This window comes from Canis lupus, chromosome 10, assembly GCF_048164855.1.
Source record: "Canis lupus baileyi chromosome 10, mCanLup2.hap1, whole genome shotgun sequence".
NCBI lineage: Eukaryota > Metazoa > Chordata > Mammalia > Carnivora > Canidae > Canis > Canis lupus.
This window is the reverse complement of record NC_132847.1, coordinates 46,671,444-46,688,851: the sequence shown is the minus strand read 5'-3', so window position 1 is coordinate 46,688,851 and position 17,408 is coordinate 46,671,444. Positions and strand designations below refer to the sequence as shown.

Here is a 17,408-nt window from a genome sequence, read left to right as displayed (position 1 = left end):
GTGTACAATACAGTGAATAAAAACTTTAGAAAATGAATTAAGTTTGACAAGTCTTTATTATTAAGTTTTTAGTTATTCTAAAACGAAAGCCTGTTTATCTTACTGGGTAGAAACAATTGTTAGGCCAAAGGAAAAATAAGTTAATATTATTCCTCAATAGCAAAGGAATTTGGCTTTATTAGGTATATTTTTAAAATTGATAGTTATTGTCAATTGAAAGATTTTTTAATCTGTTAAGATTGAAAGTCAGTTATATGAAAGTAAAAAGATAACGTGATAGAGTCAAAGGACCAATATGTCAGTGTTTTAAAATTTGAGGAATAGAATTGAATTCACTGTGTCACTTTAAAAAAAAAAAATTTCTTCTTTGAACAATTTATATTTATTCATTACTCTTCAGTTTTAATATATTTTCTCTATCTGGAACATATTTTCTCAAAGTCCAGAAGAGAAGAATTTTGGCAACTGATTTTTTTCCCCTTCCAAATACATTTGATGTAAGATTTTTAATAAGATTCTATCTATAAGTATGATATTTAGAATCACCAGATTAATGGAAATTTGGTATTATTGCCTATCATGTTTATCAGTCTGTCATAACATATTTTGTCAGAAATAAACAAAAAGCAAACGAGAAACACTGCCTGAGACAAGATTCACAAAGTATCAGTACCCACTTTCCTATAAAGTTTTTCTCTCTGTTCTTAGTGAAAACAATTGCTTGATGTAATTGATAGCCATAAAACAATTTCGGTCTTGAACACTTGTGTGATAAATAGCTTATTTATTATGGGATTTTTTTCTATTAGGAAATATGGAAGAGGACAGTATAATATCAAGAACACTAAGATACCTAATTAAAATCTGATTATGAAACCTTTTGGCTTATTCATGATTATCTCAACCTTCATGTTTATCTCTAGGACAAATCTGCAGTATGTAAAAAGAGAAAAAAGTGTGTTACACTTATTTATAGCCAAACTTAAACGTTAAAATACCACATTTTCTTTTCTGGTCAAGTTTCATGTTTTATAGTTCTTTCTTGCCATTAACATTAAAATATGTAAATGGAATACTTTTGCATCCTGAAGCCTGGAAAAAGGTTTTTGCTTCACACTAGTTAATCAGACTGCTGCTGTAGTCACAGGAGAAGGAACCGAGATGACCACTATATACAGCACAGTTGAAACTGGAGGACAAATAATTACCCCTGTTTTTTTTTTTTAAGTATATTACTACTACCAGCTATTCTCTTTTTAAAAAAGATTTATTTATTTGAGAGAGTGTAGGAATTGCCGAGGGAGAGCAAGAGGGAGAAAGTGAATCTCAAGCAGACTCCTTGCTGAGTGTGGGGCCAGGATCTCAGACCTAAGATCATGACCTGAACCTAAATCAAGAGTCAGTTGCTCAACCAACTAAGCTGCACAGGCACTGTGGTATTCTCTTTTAAATATACCCTAAGATATCCTTTTCCACCTAATCTGTAGACTCATTAGTTGAAACTTAATGTGAATTTTAACTTACAGCAAGAATCAGTCTCATATAACTTAGTATTTTCCATGTTGAGTAAGTGAAATCAATTCCACTTGTAGAACACGTTTATATTATCAACATAAGACAACCAAGAACTTGATTTTCATATTTCTCCTTCTATATTAATATTAATTTATTTTTTAAAAGAAAAGCCTGCCAGCCTTTAGTGAAGGAATTTCATTGATAGTTATTTTTTTAATACCCAAAATGAACCTTTATTAGGTGCATTAATTTGAAATTCAGGAACCTTTGAATTGTGGCTCCTCCTTGAAGTATTTAAACATTTGTGAGTTTTCGATCTTAAGCACATTTCATTATGAAATTGTGTGCCTTTCATAGCTAGACGGTAGCAGAAAACAGAGTTTTGGTTGGTAGAAAAATGAAATTGACCAGCTTAAGGAGAGGAAGTAAGGTGATGCAGTTACCCACATTAGCCTGGTTGATGTGCCTGCCTTGAACCAACCTACCTGACCAACCTTCTTATTTGATCTTTTTTTTGTCTTTTTTTTTCCTCTTTGCTCTTCCACTTCACTGTTAACTCTTTCCTTTGCTCTTCTGCTATTTCCTATCCTCCACTTTCTTCCTTATTTGAGACAAGAGCTTTTTTCTTTGTTGTATACTCAACCTATACACTTTAAAAAATAAAAATACATGTCAAAAAAACTTTAACAACCTGACTTTCATTTTTAAAGTAGATAATTGAGAGTTTTATAATTGTAGAAAACCAGAGAAACAATTTCCAATTGGATGGGATATTAAAGATCTAGTTCAAATACCAAGAAATTTAGAGGCACTTGGGTGGATCTGTTGAATAAGAACCTGACTCTTGGTTTCAGCTCAGGTCATGATCTTAGGGTCCTGGGATTGAGCCCCACATCAGGCTCCACACTTAGTAGGGAGTCTGCTTAAGGATTCTCTCTCTCCTTCTCCCTCAGTGCCTCCGTCCCCACTCATGTGCATGCATGTGTGCTCTCTTGCTCTCTAAAATAAATAATCTTTTTTGGGGGGATGCCTGGGTGACTCAGCGTTGTTGAGCATCTGCCTTTGGCTCAGGGCATGATCCTGGAGTCCTGGGATCGAATCCCACATCGGGCTTCCTGCATGGAGCCTGCTTCTCCCTCTGTCTATGTCTCTGCCTCTCTCTGTGTGTCTCTCATGAATAAATAAATTCTAAAAATCTTTAAAAAATAATTTAAAAATAATCTTTTAAAAATACCAAGAAATTTAATGTTTATTACATATTGTCAAAATTTATTTTTTTATTGTTTCTCTGTTACAGTAAGAGATTAAAGTTTTTGGTCATGCCACTTCCTTTCCCCATTTCCCACAATAATTTCAATGCATATGTCATTCAAATATTTTCTTCCTCCTGCTTTTCTCTCACAACTGTTTAAATCATCAAAAGTACATAACACTTGAGATGCCTAGCTGGGTCAGTCATAGAGCCAGCTATGAGTCGTAGAGCATATGACTCTTGATCTTGAGGTTGTAAGTTCCAGCCCCATACTGGGTGTAGAGATTACTTAAAAATAAAATCTTAAAAAAAAAGAAAGTACCTGAAGACCAGGAGATTTTAAGTTCAAAGGTTTTTTTCCTAATTTCTTATTTCTCATTTTCAAGTTTATTACATTTGTAGATTTATTGCAAATATCTTATGCAAAAGAGGAAAGTATAGAGAGGAATTCCACTATCTAGATGTAACTTATAATACTCTGGTTTCTTTTCAGATCCCATAAATCTTTCTAGATGTAATCTGTTAGCTGTTTTGCTTTGTTCTCCAATATTTAAAACCATTTGTTGATCAAATTAGCAGTAAACACGCACATACACAGACTACAGGAGATATTCAGTGTTGGCGGGAGCATAAGGAGTTAAAAGGTAAAAGGCACACAATCTGGAGGAAAAGCATTTACACAGATATGAAAGCCTTAAGTTTGATATCCTTCAGATATCAAGATCTAATGCATAATAATCAAGAAATCACAAAGTGTCAGCATCCTAGTATTGTGTATCAGCTATGGTTGCTGATTGTCGAGCTCCGAGAAGGTAGAGGTAAGTGCTAGACGGTGTGGAGAGGAAGCACATAAAAACAGGGGGAAAGTGACAACGAAGGAAGGGAAAACTGTGGGTATGTGGTCTTTGGAGACCATTTAGTGCGGAGCAGATAGTCACCCACTCAGCTTTTGTGTAAGTATTGCATTATATGATAATCAATGTTTCTAATGACTCTGAGTCTGCAAGATGTAGGGTTCCTGTGCAATTATGTGCAAATAAGGTTTTTTTGTAAAAATGTATAAAAATATTTTGGTGCAAGAACACTAGATAGGCAACTTCTTTCCTTGATTTCCTGGATAAATGAGGTGTCATCTTCAGGCAATAGTTGAAAATACCCTATAATATCCACATACATTTGCTATGAGTCCTCTCTGTAGTCAGACTTTTTAAGATTGCTGGAAAATATATAATTTCTGTTCACTGAAACAATAGAATAAAGAAAATGTACTTGTGTACTTTGTGGTGGATGGCCAGTTAATGTCATTTGAAGCATAAGATATGTTTATCACTGAAAGCTGAAATTAGCCCCAGAACTAGTGGGCTGTGTTTGACACTTTAAAGATATAAACTCAATGAGGAACATAATTAGGGATAACAGGCTTTTATGCTTGACGGGGGTAGGCGGCACACTTACTTAACATACTTTGCCTAATATTACTGTCTTGACAGACTCTCCAAATAGCATTCCCCCCCGCCCCCATGGCAACATGTGCCCCTGTATGTCTGGTACTTAATATGAACAAGATTTTTTTTTTTTATGGTTGATTGCAGTTAAATGATGAGACTCTGGTGGTACGGTGAAAGTGACATATGCTTTGTACGTAACAAGTATGAATATTATAACTTATCTGAAACAGTTCATTTACACCTCAGTCAAAAAAAAAATCTAAATTTTTATTAGCTGGGAGTTCACCGTCTTGAGCTTCCTCACAATTCAGTGCAGTGTTGTGATGAATACTTTCTCTGAGTGCCTTGTTTTAAAATTTTGTGTTTGTAATATCCTGAAAGGAGAGCTTCCAAATTATATTTTCGTATCTAGTCCCTGTAAAATTTTAAATTTAGCCAAAGAGATGAATAAGCTTTGTTACAGAATGTTTAATAAACAAAGCCTAAGTAAAATGATAGAAACACAATAAACTTGAAATGTTCTTTTAATGTTTTAAATTTGTGTCATTTCTTTCTTTCTTTCTTTTTTTTAAAGAAAGGGGTGGGGAAGAAAAGAGAACTTCAGATTTTATATTTAATTGAACTAACAGCATGTGCTGACAAGTAATAAATAACAGCCGTTCGAAGTGACTAAATAAATTGGTTTCCGCAAGCAATGATTCATCTTCTGTCTTTCATTGCCATCAGGCTAAGAGACAGCTTTTTTTTGTCAGCTTATAGGAAAAATATTTGATAGTACAACAATCCTGTTTCTATTTCTGCAATAGAAGCTCTTTGTTTTCTATAGTAGTTGCATTTTAAAGTATTTAAATACGATAATTAAGTTTACATTTGGTTGTTCATTTACTTAAAACTTTGTGATGCTAATAATGCTCAGTCTTTGTGATGATTAACAATATTCTGGTAGGTTTATTTCCCTCTTAATTTTTTCTTTGATTCATGGGTTATTTAGAAATGTGTGACTTAGTTTGCTAATATTGAGGATTTTCTAAAGATCTTTCTATTATTGATTTTTGACTTCATTCTGTTGTGGTCATTGGACATATTTTGTGTGATTTGAATCCTGTGATACTTATTGAGGTTTGTATTATGGCCTAATATATGGTCTATGTTGATAAGTATTCCTTGCACAGTTTAAATGCATTTTCTGCTTGTTGTATAAATGTCAATTAGGCCAAGTTAGTTAATAGTGTTGTTCAAACTTTCTATAATCTTTTTTTCCCCAAGTTTTAATTTAAATTCCAATTAGTTACCATACAGTGTAATATTAGTTGCAGATGTAGAATTTAGTGAATCACAATACAACACCTGGTGCTAAACCTTCTATATTCTTACTGATTTTTCACCTATATCTTCTTTACTTGTTGAGGGAGGGCGCATTAGTGTTGTAGTGCTGCATAACAAATTAGAAATTGGGCATTTAGGGATCCCTGGGTGGCGCAGCGGTTTGGCGCCTGCCTTTGGCCCAGGGCGCGATCCTGGAGACCCGGGATCGAATCCCACGTCGGGCTCCCGGTGCATGGAGCCTGCTTCTCCATCTGCCTGTGTCTCTGCCTCTCTCTCTCTCTCTCTCTCTGTGACTATCATAAATAAATAAAAAAAAAATTAAAAAAAAAAAGAAATTGGGCATTTATTACCTCACAGTTTTCCGTGAGTCAGAAATATGGAGATAGCTTACCTGGATTCTTTGCTCAGGGTTTTAGGAGATAGCCATCAAAGTGTCAGCTGCAGATGTGGTGTCATCTGAGGCTTGGGGTACTGTTCCAGCTCATGTAATTGTTGACAAAATTCATTTCCTTGCAGCTGTAAAGCTTATGGTAGCCTTTTTTGTTTGTTTGTTTTTAAATCCAGTAGCGTAGAGATCTCTGATTTCCATCCCTAATCTTTAGGCTCTACTTTGAAGGTCCCACCTGATTAGGTCACACCCACCCAGGATAATCTCTCCTCTAATAAACTCAAAGTTAATTGATAAGTGACCTTAATTACCTCTCTAAAATACCATCACTGTTGCTGTATAACATAACTTAATCATGGGAGTGAAATTGCATTTTATTTACAAGTCTTTGCCAGGGATTATATAGGGCATGTATAGCATGGGATGGGATTCTTGTGGATGCACGTAAAATTCTGTCTACCACAGAGGGATATTAAAATCTCCAACAGTACTGTGGATTTGTCTATTTCTCCTTGTAATTCTGTAATTTTTGCTTTAAATATTTTGAAGCTCTGTTAATTAGGTAGATAAATGTTTGGGATTATTACATCCTCTTTAAAAATTCATCTCTTTATCATTGTGAAATAACATTATTGTCCCTGATAATGTTCTTTGCTCTGAAAGCTATTTTTTCTGTTAGCAATATAACTACTTCTGCTTTCTTTTGATTAGTGTTAGTATTGTGTATCTTTCCCAGCCTTTTAATCTAGTAGTTCCTTATATTCCAATTGGAGGCAGCACATGGTTGGGTCTTTTTCCAATGTTGTAGTCTCTACTTCTTAATTAGGTTATTTTGACCATTTACATTTTTAAAAGTTTGTTTATAATTTATTTTTAATCATATTTGTACATAGCATATCATTTGCAGCATTCTCACCTTTTAGGTATCTTCCACAGAATATCTGGCATTTATTTTGACAGCTTTGTTGATAATATCATTCACATACTCTATAAAGCTCGCCCTTTTTATTTTTGTTATTTTTATATTTTATATTTTGTTATTTTAATTTTTTTTAGAGAGAGAGAGTGCTCTAGTGGGAGGGGCAGAGAGTAGGGAGAAAGAACCTTAGGCAAGCTCCACACACAGGGCAGAGCCTGATGCAGGGCTCAATCCCATGACCCTGAGATCATGACCTGAGCTGAAATTAGGAATTGGACACTCAACCACCCAGGCACCCTAAAGCTTGCCCTTTTAAAGTATAAAATTCAGAAGTTTTAAGAATTATACATCCATCAACTCTATCTTATTTCCAGAACATTTTCATAGCTTCAAAAAGAAACTTAAAAAAAAAAAAAAAGAAAGAAAGAAACTTCATACCCATTAGCAGTACTCCCCATGCCCACCTTTCCTTGGCCCCTGGCAACCACTAATACACTTTTTGTTTAGGTATTTGTCTATTCTAGACATTTCATATAAATGGAATCATACAATAGATAAATTTTGTATCTAGCTTCTTTGTTTTCAAGATTCATCCATGTTGTAGCATAGGTCAGTATTTATTTCCTTTTTATAGACAAATAATTTTTTTTTTTGTATGGATACATCACACTTTATTTATCTGTTCTTCAACTGGTTGACAGTTGGGTTGTTTCTGCTTTGGGATATTGTGAATAATGTTGCTATAAACATTGATGTATAAGTTTTTGTGTGGACATATGTTTTCATTTCTCTTGGATATATATCAGGAATGGAATTACAAGGTCATATGGGAATTTTATGTTCAACTTTTTGAGGAACTTGCAAACTTTTTTCCAGATGACTGCACCATTTGGCATTCCTACGAGCAATGTATGAGGTTTCTAGTTACCTTCCCAACACTTGTTATTGTTTGGCTTTTTTCTTTGACTATTTTAAGTATGTTGCTTCACTGCATTATTTGCTTGTTTTCCGCTCTAGTATCTCCTATCATTACTGCTCCTCTATAAGTTCTTTCTCTGCTTTTATTACTAGTTTTGAACTACTATGTGGCTTAATGTAGTTTTCTTCATGTTTTCTTGTGTGTGGGGTTCATGTTATTAGATTTGTGAGTTTATAGATTTAGAAAATTGTAAGCCATCATTTGTTCAAGTATTTTTTATTCTTTTCTTCCTTTGAGGATTCTAGTTACACATAACAGTGTACTTCGAGTTTTTACCCTAGCTCACCAAGCCTCTATTCACTTTTTTTAATTCTCTTTTTTCTTTTTCAAGCTTATTGTTCCTTTATTCTCCAAAATCTAACCTGCTGTTAATCCCACCTAATATATTTCTCATATTATACATCATATTTTTCAATTTAAGAAGTTTGATTTGCATCATTTTGTCTTTCATGTCTTTGCCTAACATTTTGAACATACAGAAAATAGTTATACTAATTTTTTAAAGTCCTTGTCTACTCATTCTCTGTCAGTTCTGGGTCTCACTTGATGAGTTTTTTTCCCTAATGATGGGTTTGTATTTTTCAGGTTTTTTTATAGGCCTAGCAGTTTTTGTTTGAATGCCAGACACATTGTGAATTCTGCTTTCTTGGGGTCAGATTTTTTTTTTTTATAAAATTTTATTTATTTATTTGACAGAGAGAGCCAAAGACCACAAGCAAAGGGGAGGGGCTGAGGGAGAGGGAGAAGCAGATTCCCTGCTGAACAGGGAGCTGGATGCAATGTGGGGCTCAATCCTGGGATCCAGGGATCATGACCTGAGCCAAAGGCAGACACTTAACCTACTGAGCCACCCAGTTGCCCCAAGGCTGGATATTTTTATTCGTATAAATAGTTTTGAGCCTTTTTTACTGAGACAGAGTTAAGTCACTTGCAACCAGTTTGACCCTTTCCATTTTGGCTTTCAAGATTTATTAGATCCCAATGGAACATGCTCATTATAGGGCTGATTAGTCCCCAAAACAGATAAAACTTCTTTGGTGTGCTTGATGACCTGAAAATCATGAAGTTTTCCATTCTAGTTGTTGTGAATAGGCACTACTCCTAGCCTCATGTGGGTGCTAGGCACTGTCACCTCCTGTCCTTACGGTGATTCTTTCCTGCCCAGTGATTCTTTCCTGGCCATGGTAGTTGTCTCACATGCCTGCCTTGTTCACTCCTCGGCTGAAGACTCCAGGGGCGGTTGGCAGCTCCCCAGAGTTCTCTCCCTCTGTTGCTTCCTCATCTCTGGTTTAAAGTGTACATTAGAGTTTGTCTTCACTGCAGACTTTCCTTTGGCTGGTTTATTTTGACTTTTGTGTTTTTTCTAATCTTAGTAAGTTTGGTTCAAAACATACTCTGTTCAGGAGATCTAAGCCTCTCCACCTCCACTTATTCTTCTTTTCTCTCTTCCCTGCCTAAATAGGAAAGAATTGTCTTTCTATATATCTTATATAGTATATTGTCTGGCTCTGGAGACATCCTCATCTCTGTGCTTTGAAGAAGTAGAGAAGTGAAATGTTAATTTGTTTATCCACGTTCTGTTCTTCTGCAAGAGGATACTTGCCTGGGTGAGAGCTTGGTTCGTAGAACTGGCAACTGGTAGCTGTTCACGCCACCCTTATTTCCCTTTACAGTGTCAACTGTGATTTAGATTGTCATCTTTCCCTTGTAACTGTTTCCTCAAAAGGCAGTGATGGATGCTGCTAGTAAATTTTAAAAAAACTCTTTAAGACCTTCTTCATTTATAATGAAATACTGTATTTTCATCTGTTTTTCTTAATATTTCAGGTAATGAATTTTAAAAAGAGTTGAAATGATGGTAACTTTAGGCCCTTATTAAAGTGGCAAAGAAGAATTATTGGGGAATAAATGTACAATTCTATGAATCATTGCTTTCTGGTTGTAAAACAATGTTTATTTGTATGATGTTTAAATAATACAAAGGCAGGTGGTTAATAACTCCTATCTGAAGCCATAAAAGTAAAATAAGTTTGTTTAAAATTTTTTTTTATCAAATGGCATGTGGGCAATTAATCTGTTGCTATCTTTCATTGGGAACAAATTTAAAATGGTATAAAATATTTAGAAATTTCTCAGTTGTGGAACATAGTTTCCTGTTTTGCTTCTCATTGATTCCTCTTTGTTCTTGCTGGAAATGCTCAAGCATTGAAATACCTGTTTTCTGTAGGGGATGGTCTTCCCTTTTATCCAGGGATAGGTTTTGTGGCAAATCATTGAGTCAGCAATTACTTGGACTCTAACTGAAAGAGATAAAGTTCCTAAGAATTTATTATATATGTGTCTTGCCACTGAGTGAGCAAGAAAAATACATACCCATCAGTGCTGACTGGTTGGTAATTTCTGAAACACGATGCCACAGCTCCTCATAAATAATAGAGTAACAGAATCACGGAGAATTTGGCAGAGATCAATCTCTAGATGGATGAGTTGGTCTATAAGCAAATAGCTACTCAACTTCTTTTGACTTTTAAGAATGTTCTATGCACTTTCTGATCCAGAGCCTTGGATTTCACTGAGTCCCCAGAGATCAAGTAATTTTTATAGAAACCAACAAAGACTAACGAGTCAGCAACTGTGCATTGGTGTATGGAGGCACGATTTTATCTCAGTGGGAGACCCCCCACATGCTGCTTTTAGAAACTCTACTCCTTAACTTGATATTATGGGCATCTGCCATGACTGGTCAGTGAGTTGATTTGACCCTGATGTCATGGGAAGAGAGATTTCATCAGTGTTCAGCAAAAACCTTCCAATAAAGTATTTGTGCTGCCAACTTGTTTTACTTTTGGCATATTTGTGAGACTAGTTATACGTTGTATCTATCATTTTGTCAAATGTCAATTAACTCCTTTTTTTTTCTAAGATTTTACTTATTTATTTGAAAGAGCAAGAGCACGTGAGCATGCGGGGAGGAGAAGAGGGAGAAGCAGGCTCCTCGCCGAGCAGGGAGCCTGATGCAGGACTTGATCCCAGGACCGTGAGATCATGACCTGAGCTAAAGGCAGACACTTAACCAACTGAGCCACCTATGTGCCCCTCAAATGTCAATTAACTTTTATAGAAGCACAACCTTGGAAGCCAAAGACACTTCCAGCCCTTGCTACCTTTCTTTAGTACCTGAGCCCAGGGAGGATAAACTTGTAGCTGTCTGATAGGTATGTTGCTTAGTAACCCCTGCTTCCCTGTTGTGAACCTGCCAACACTCTCGACTCTATAAATGAACAAGGAGATGATCTAAAAGTAAGCGAATGTGATTTGAATGTTCAAATGAGATATGAACCCAAGCAGTCCTTTATCCATCTGCAGACAAGGAAAGGGGTGGCAGGAGATGTCTGGAAATGTGCCCTGAGGTGCCATCAGCTATCACCTCAGGTGTATGGTAGGTGTGGGCAGGCTGGGTGCTTAGAAATTGAAAAAACGTTTAAAAAATTATGTCACATTTTACATAGTCTTTATACAGTGTTTGCTTCATTGTAATGCTTCTCATAGCTTTTTTACATTAGAACAAATGGAGGTATTTTTTAAAAGGGGTTTTATTCCAGTAGGTCACTTCATAGAGACAAAGCTATTGTCTGGGGATTGTTAACTAATTTGGGGATGAATGACCTTGGAAATAAGCCAGGTGCCTTCCAGGCAACCCTGCCTCTTCCAATGTGTCCTTTCTGCTGAAGGGACTTGCACTATCTCTACTGGCTCCGTAGAGGGAAGAAACTCATTTACACAAAGGTAGTAGGGACTTTGTGTGTTGCTCACATAAGCAGTGTCATTTTAACAGACAACCAAGGGAAATGACAATGCTAGCAATAAAGGTTACCTACTGTGTGTGAAGCACTGTGCAAGAACTTTATATACATTGCCTTCCCTCATGAAAGCCAGCTTATGAGAAGCGATCGTTATCCCACGTAATAGATGCCGTGCCCATAGTCACAGGAAAATAGCAGAGCAAGGTTCATCTGAGATGCCAAAGCCAGGCTCCTGCCTTTGGGTTCTGATTTTCTATTATGAATGGCTGATAACTGGAATTTTGGATATCCCAAGAGGATTTAATTTTAGAGCAGGAACTCTTTTCAGCTTCCTTAAATTATGGAGTGACAGAGTTCATTCTGGAACCAGAGACTCTTTCACAAACCATACAAATGTTTTCCTGGCTCTGAGACCATGGATAGGTTCCAATGTGTAATAGAGCTATGAGCCAATGATAGAAAATAAAACAAACTAAATACCTTGGTAGTGATAGGAGATTTTGTCTGCTTACTAGAAAAACACCCTGGAAAGCATGGTACCCATGGGCCATTGATGATTTTGTCCATTTGTACCTGATGCCCATAGGGCCTCTCTACGGATATCAAGGGAGCAATGTTTCTGTACTTGAGTAGCTTCAAAAAGGGGTAAGAGGACCTTCAATCATTGACAGAGGCAGTGTTTTCTAGCTGTTCTGGTCCAACAGCATAGAGGTCAGTAACCAAAGACTATCTTGAGAGAATTCCAAGTGGATCTTCTCGCTTAATTGGGAAGTAAAGCAAGGGCAGGGAATTGATGGCTACAGGTCTCTTTTTAGTCACTTATTAATTTTTATGGGAAGGATGGCAAGTTTCTCACATGTCAATTCCAAATAATGGTAAGGCCTGCTCTGAGCACATTAAAATGGATTCTGAGATGCAAACCTGGAGAGCCGTGATCCATTAGTGATTCTGACAAACATGCAAAAAGGAGTGAGTTTGCCACCTCTTGTTAGGTCATTAAAATACATTCCAGAAAGACCCTCAGATACCAGGGTTTTTTTCTCAGAATATTAATTCTGAGAAATGAGAAACCAAATACTAATAACCAAGTACTGATTGTGTTCTGACTGCTTGAGTTATAATCTAATCCTGGCTGTGCTATTTTTGTGATATTTGGACTAAAATTTTTCTGTGCCTCGGTTCTCTCAGCTGTAAAATGAGGAATAATAGTAGTATTTACCTCAAAGAGTTGTTAGTTTAAATAAGCTAATACATGTTAAGTTCTTAAAACAGTGCTTGGCAGGCAGCCCGGGTGGCCCAGCGGTTTAGCTCTGCCTTCAGTGCAGGGTGTGATCCTGGAGACCCGGGATTGAGTCCCACGTCAGGCTCCTTGCATGGAGCCTGCTTCTCCCTCTGCCTGTGTCTCTGCCTCTCTGTGTCTCTCATGAATAGATAAATAAAATCTTTAAATAAATAATTAATAAATAAATAAATAAATAAATAAATAAATAAATAAATAAAGGCAGCACGAGAGAACTAAAGCCCCAACAGTCACTTCAGCAGTCCAGGATGGCAGTAGCAACGGTTGACCTTGACCAGAAATTCTTTGTCTAGGCAGGTGACAGTGTGCCTAAGATGTGTTTTAACAGTCAAGTACTGAAGACTATTATTTTTTTGTAAGAGGAAAAAGCAGTATTCAGTTTGGAACATTCATTTGGAGAACTCTGAAGATCTGAAATCATGAAGTACACCAGTCTAGGTGTAGAAAGTATCAGGGAACAAAGATCTAGAGCTCTCTCTGTCTCTGTCTCCATCTCTGTCTCTGTCTCTCTTTCTCGCCATCACAAAATTTCCCAGAAACTTTTCCCCTTATTTTTTGTGAAAAGGTTTGTGGTAGTGTGACAGCTTTGTAGATCCGTCTGCCTTTAAATCTTGGTTCCTCTCCTGTAAACTATAACGAATTTGGACAAAGTCACTTACTGTTGCCTGGTCTTGATTTTCCAAACTGTAAAGTAGAGTTTATAATACTCACCTGGAGGAGTTGTTATGCAACCTAAATGGGATAACATGAACAAAACCTGGTGTGTAAAAGAAGCGGAATAAGGGGATCTCTGGGTGGCTCAGCGGTTTAGCACCTGCCGTCGGCCTAGGGCATGATCCTGGAGTCCCGGGATAGAGTCCTTCATCGGCTCCCTGCATGGAGCCTGCTTGTGTCTCTGCCTCTCTCTCTCTCTGTGTCTCTCATGAATGAATAAATAAAATCTTTTTAAAAAAGAAGCAGAATAAAAGATATTCCCTTGCCATCTTTTTGGAATATCTGTTTGAAGTAGTTGAAAGATATGAACAGGATTATGGAATGTCAAACGTAGGTTTGCTCTGAAATTATGTGAGAACCTTTTTGAAAACTACTGAATCACTGAATCAGAATCCCTGAAGTGTAGCCAAGAAACCTGTATTTTTTAGGAAACTCCTAGGTTATTCTGATGCCCAACTGAGTTTTAGATCAATAGACAACATGAACACTCATTCTTTTCTGTTGCTAGTTGCATTGCTCACCACGTTATCTCTTCCCCAATTGATGGACACTGGGGCTGTTTCTAGCTTGAGCTATAGGAATAAAGCATCTATGAACATCACAAGTCTTGTGGATGTGTTTTCTTTTATATGCATAAATACTGGTGTGGGGGACAGCTGGCCATAAGGTAGAAGAAACCTCCAGGCCTTGTCCCAGTGTGGTTGTGTCATCTTACCCTGCCATCAACCATGTTGTGCCAGATCTGTTACCTCATCCTTGATTGGCAGAGTCAGTCTCTTTATAGCCATATGGGGGGTGGGTATAGTGGCATCTCCTTCTGGTTTTAATTAGCATTTCCTTGATGACAAATGACATTGAGTATTTTTTTCATGTGCTTGTTGGCCATTCATGTATATATACTTTTTGACTCTTTAAGTCCTTTACCCATTTTTAATTCGTGTGTTTGTCTTTCTCTTGTTAAATTGTTACAGTTCTTTGTAGATCCTGGATAATAGTCCTTTTGTCAGATGCAGATTTTGCCAATGCTTCCTTCAGGTCTACAGCTCGCCTGTTTATTTTCCTAATGGTGTCTTTTGATGAGTAGAAGTTTTTAATTTTTTGATGAAGCCTAATTTTTTTATGATTATTGCTTTCTATGACCTAAGAAATCTTGGCTATCTTTAAGTCATGAATATATTCTATACATTCTTTTTTTTTTTTTTTTTACTTTATGATAGTCACAGAGAGAGAGAGGCAGAGACATAGGCAGAGGGAGAAGCAGGCTCCATGCACCGGGAGCCCGATGTGGGATTCGATCCCGGGTCTCCAGGATCGCGTCCTGGGCCAAAGGCAGGCACCAAACTGCTGCGCCACCAGGATCCCCTCCTATACATTCTTTTTAGAAAGCCTTAGGGTTTCACCTTTTATGTTTGAGATATTTATTTTGCCTTTTCACAAGTTTTCAAGACTAGATCTTCTAAAAAATAATATCCAGTTAATGTTACTTTTATACATAAACAAATAAATGAAGCTGAATCATGTTATGAGAAACCTATTACAATGGCTTTCCTGAGAAAATAGGCACAAATGTGGAATTACTGAAAAGATCAGACCATCTTCCATGTTCATGTTTTCTTTTTTTTAATAAAATTTTATTTTTAAGCTATCTCTACACCCAGCATGGGACTTGAACCCACAACCCTGAGATCAAGAGTCCCATGGTCTACCAACTGAGCCAGCTAGGCATCCCTTCTTGTTTTGTTTTCAAACATATAATTTAAGAAGAATGGCTTCTCTGATTATAGAGCGGCCTTGAATTAAGGAGGTGTTCTAAACATATGTTTGGTGAGCTAAAAGAAATTGACTATTTATGCATTTGTACATAATGGTGAATGGTGGGGAGAGAGGAGTAGTAGTCCTACACCCTATGTATGGAATCCAAGAAGAAGAGGAGCAGAAACCATATCCTCCTTGATTACATGGGAGAGAGAACCTTATCCACATGTTCCCAGTTGTCTCCATACTTGTTTTCTTCTGTTGCACACATTGAGATCTGAGAGTCAGGAGATGACTCTGGCCACACTGCTTGAGGCAGAGAGTCACATGTGTTCCTTTGCAGGCTTGGCTCCCAGCTGTTACATTGGTAGAGGACTCTGACACAGTGATAAGTGAACAGGCCATCTGATATTCTATCCAACACGGGGTAGTGGCTCATTTCAACTCTCACATGACACATAACATTTGCTCCAGAAATGGATTTTCTGAAACTTTCCACTTAAATAACTGTGGATTAACTTTTAGTGAGGCCAACATAGTGGGAACTAAGCAGAGCATATAACCCCAGACTGTTGGGCAGGAGCACATTGTCACGGTTCTGACTTAATTCACTGCATATTACTTCCTTTGAAATTTGCAGCCAGATTTTACACTATTCACCTTTTAATGTCTGGAAATGCATAAAGCATTTGGCCATTGGTTCACCTTGTTTAAGTTATACACCTAGATAGGATAAGACTATATTTGCCAAAGCATAGTGTACTTTTCTAAAAGATTAGAATTGTTCTTCTACCTTAGATAAGCCATAGAATGTTAGTGATCGTGTTTTTATGCAATCCTATGAGTGATAACATTACATATTATCATGCCTCCCCCCAAACTTTTTTTATACAAACTTAGAAAAGTTTCTAATATAAAGGTTATATTATCAACAAATGCTAGTTTGAAAGAACCAAATAGGATTTTGAAGATTACCCTTCTTTAACAATGCCTTAAATTTTTATCTCCTTATCCATTCCTCATTGCTTTCTTTCTCAAGACATTATGGTTTATTGTGTCTCCACTAGGTACCTTGCATGTGATTTACACAGTGAATGGCCCTGCTTTCGGAGCAAGTTAATGATATAATATCCCCATTTATATTCAGAGCAGTCAACACTTTCTAGCTCTCAGAATAATAAAAGCACCTGCATTTAATATACATGGAAGAATGGGAAGGCAGATAGCAGATAAGGCACAATCAGGGAAGTGTAATCAGATAAAATATCACAATATTATAGTAGATCAGCATCTGGTAATGACTCGAATTTTGAAAGACTGACAAACAGCATGGCCTAAAGCAGCCAGGCATACCTCATTCAGAGCAACTCTTCCCAGAACTGATTGCTCCTCTCATGTGTTTTCTGCCAGATTAAGCAGGTAGGGTTTCTTATTTTAACTCTTCTGGAACTGCTTTGTGCCACTGGAAAAACACTGGCAATCTTCCTTTTGAGCCCAGATCAGAAACAAAAACAAATGACGTAGCCGAAAGTAAAGCCTTGCATCTCCCAGCAGTTATCTCAAATTGATCCAAATCAGTTTTATTAAAAATAAAAATAAAGCCTGCAGTGATAGACAGAGCTTTCATTTCCCTCTCCGTACTTGCCTGCATGGCATTGACATTTTATTCTTTTTTTTTTTTTTTTTTTTTTAAAGCAGGGGAAAACAGTTTATTAGAAACTGATTTGTCTCTGAGAACTTCCTCACTTTTGGCCACTGGCAGCTGGTAAACCTAGCTGTGTATCTTAGCCTTGTGTGAGCCCTAATATAACACAACCATATGGAGTCATATAGAAAGCTTCAGATTCGCAAGTCAGAACTGAACAAATCTGTGGTCTGTACAGTGGGGCTTAGGACTTTTCCTCTCCTTTTAAGTTATTCTTTGTTGGAGGCCAGTCATCTTCAGTGAACTCCCTTGAGTTTATCAGATACCACTGAGGAAATGGGGAGTGCAAGATACAAGGCGTGGG

The 17,408-nt window shown here is 36.9% G+C and overlaps 1 non-coding gene across 1 annotated transcript; it reads right to left on the bottom strand.

The window, feature by feature from the left end:
- Positions 1-15,295: 15,295 nt before the first annotated feature.
- Positions 15,296-15,368, bottom strand: TRNAK-CUU (transfer RNA lysine (anticodon CUU)). The gene has a single exon. It is a non-coding gene; the product is annotated as a tRNA-Lys (tRNA).
- Between the last annotated feature and the right edge of the window lie 2,040 nt (positions 15,369-17,408).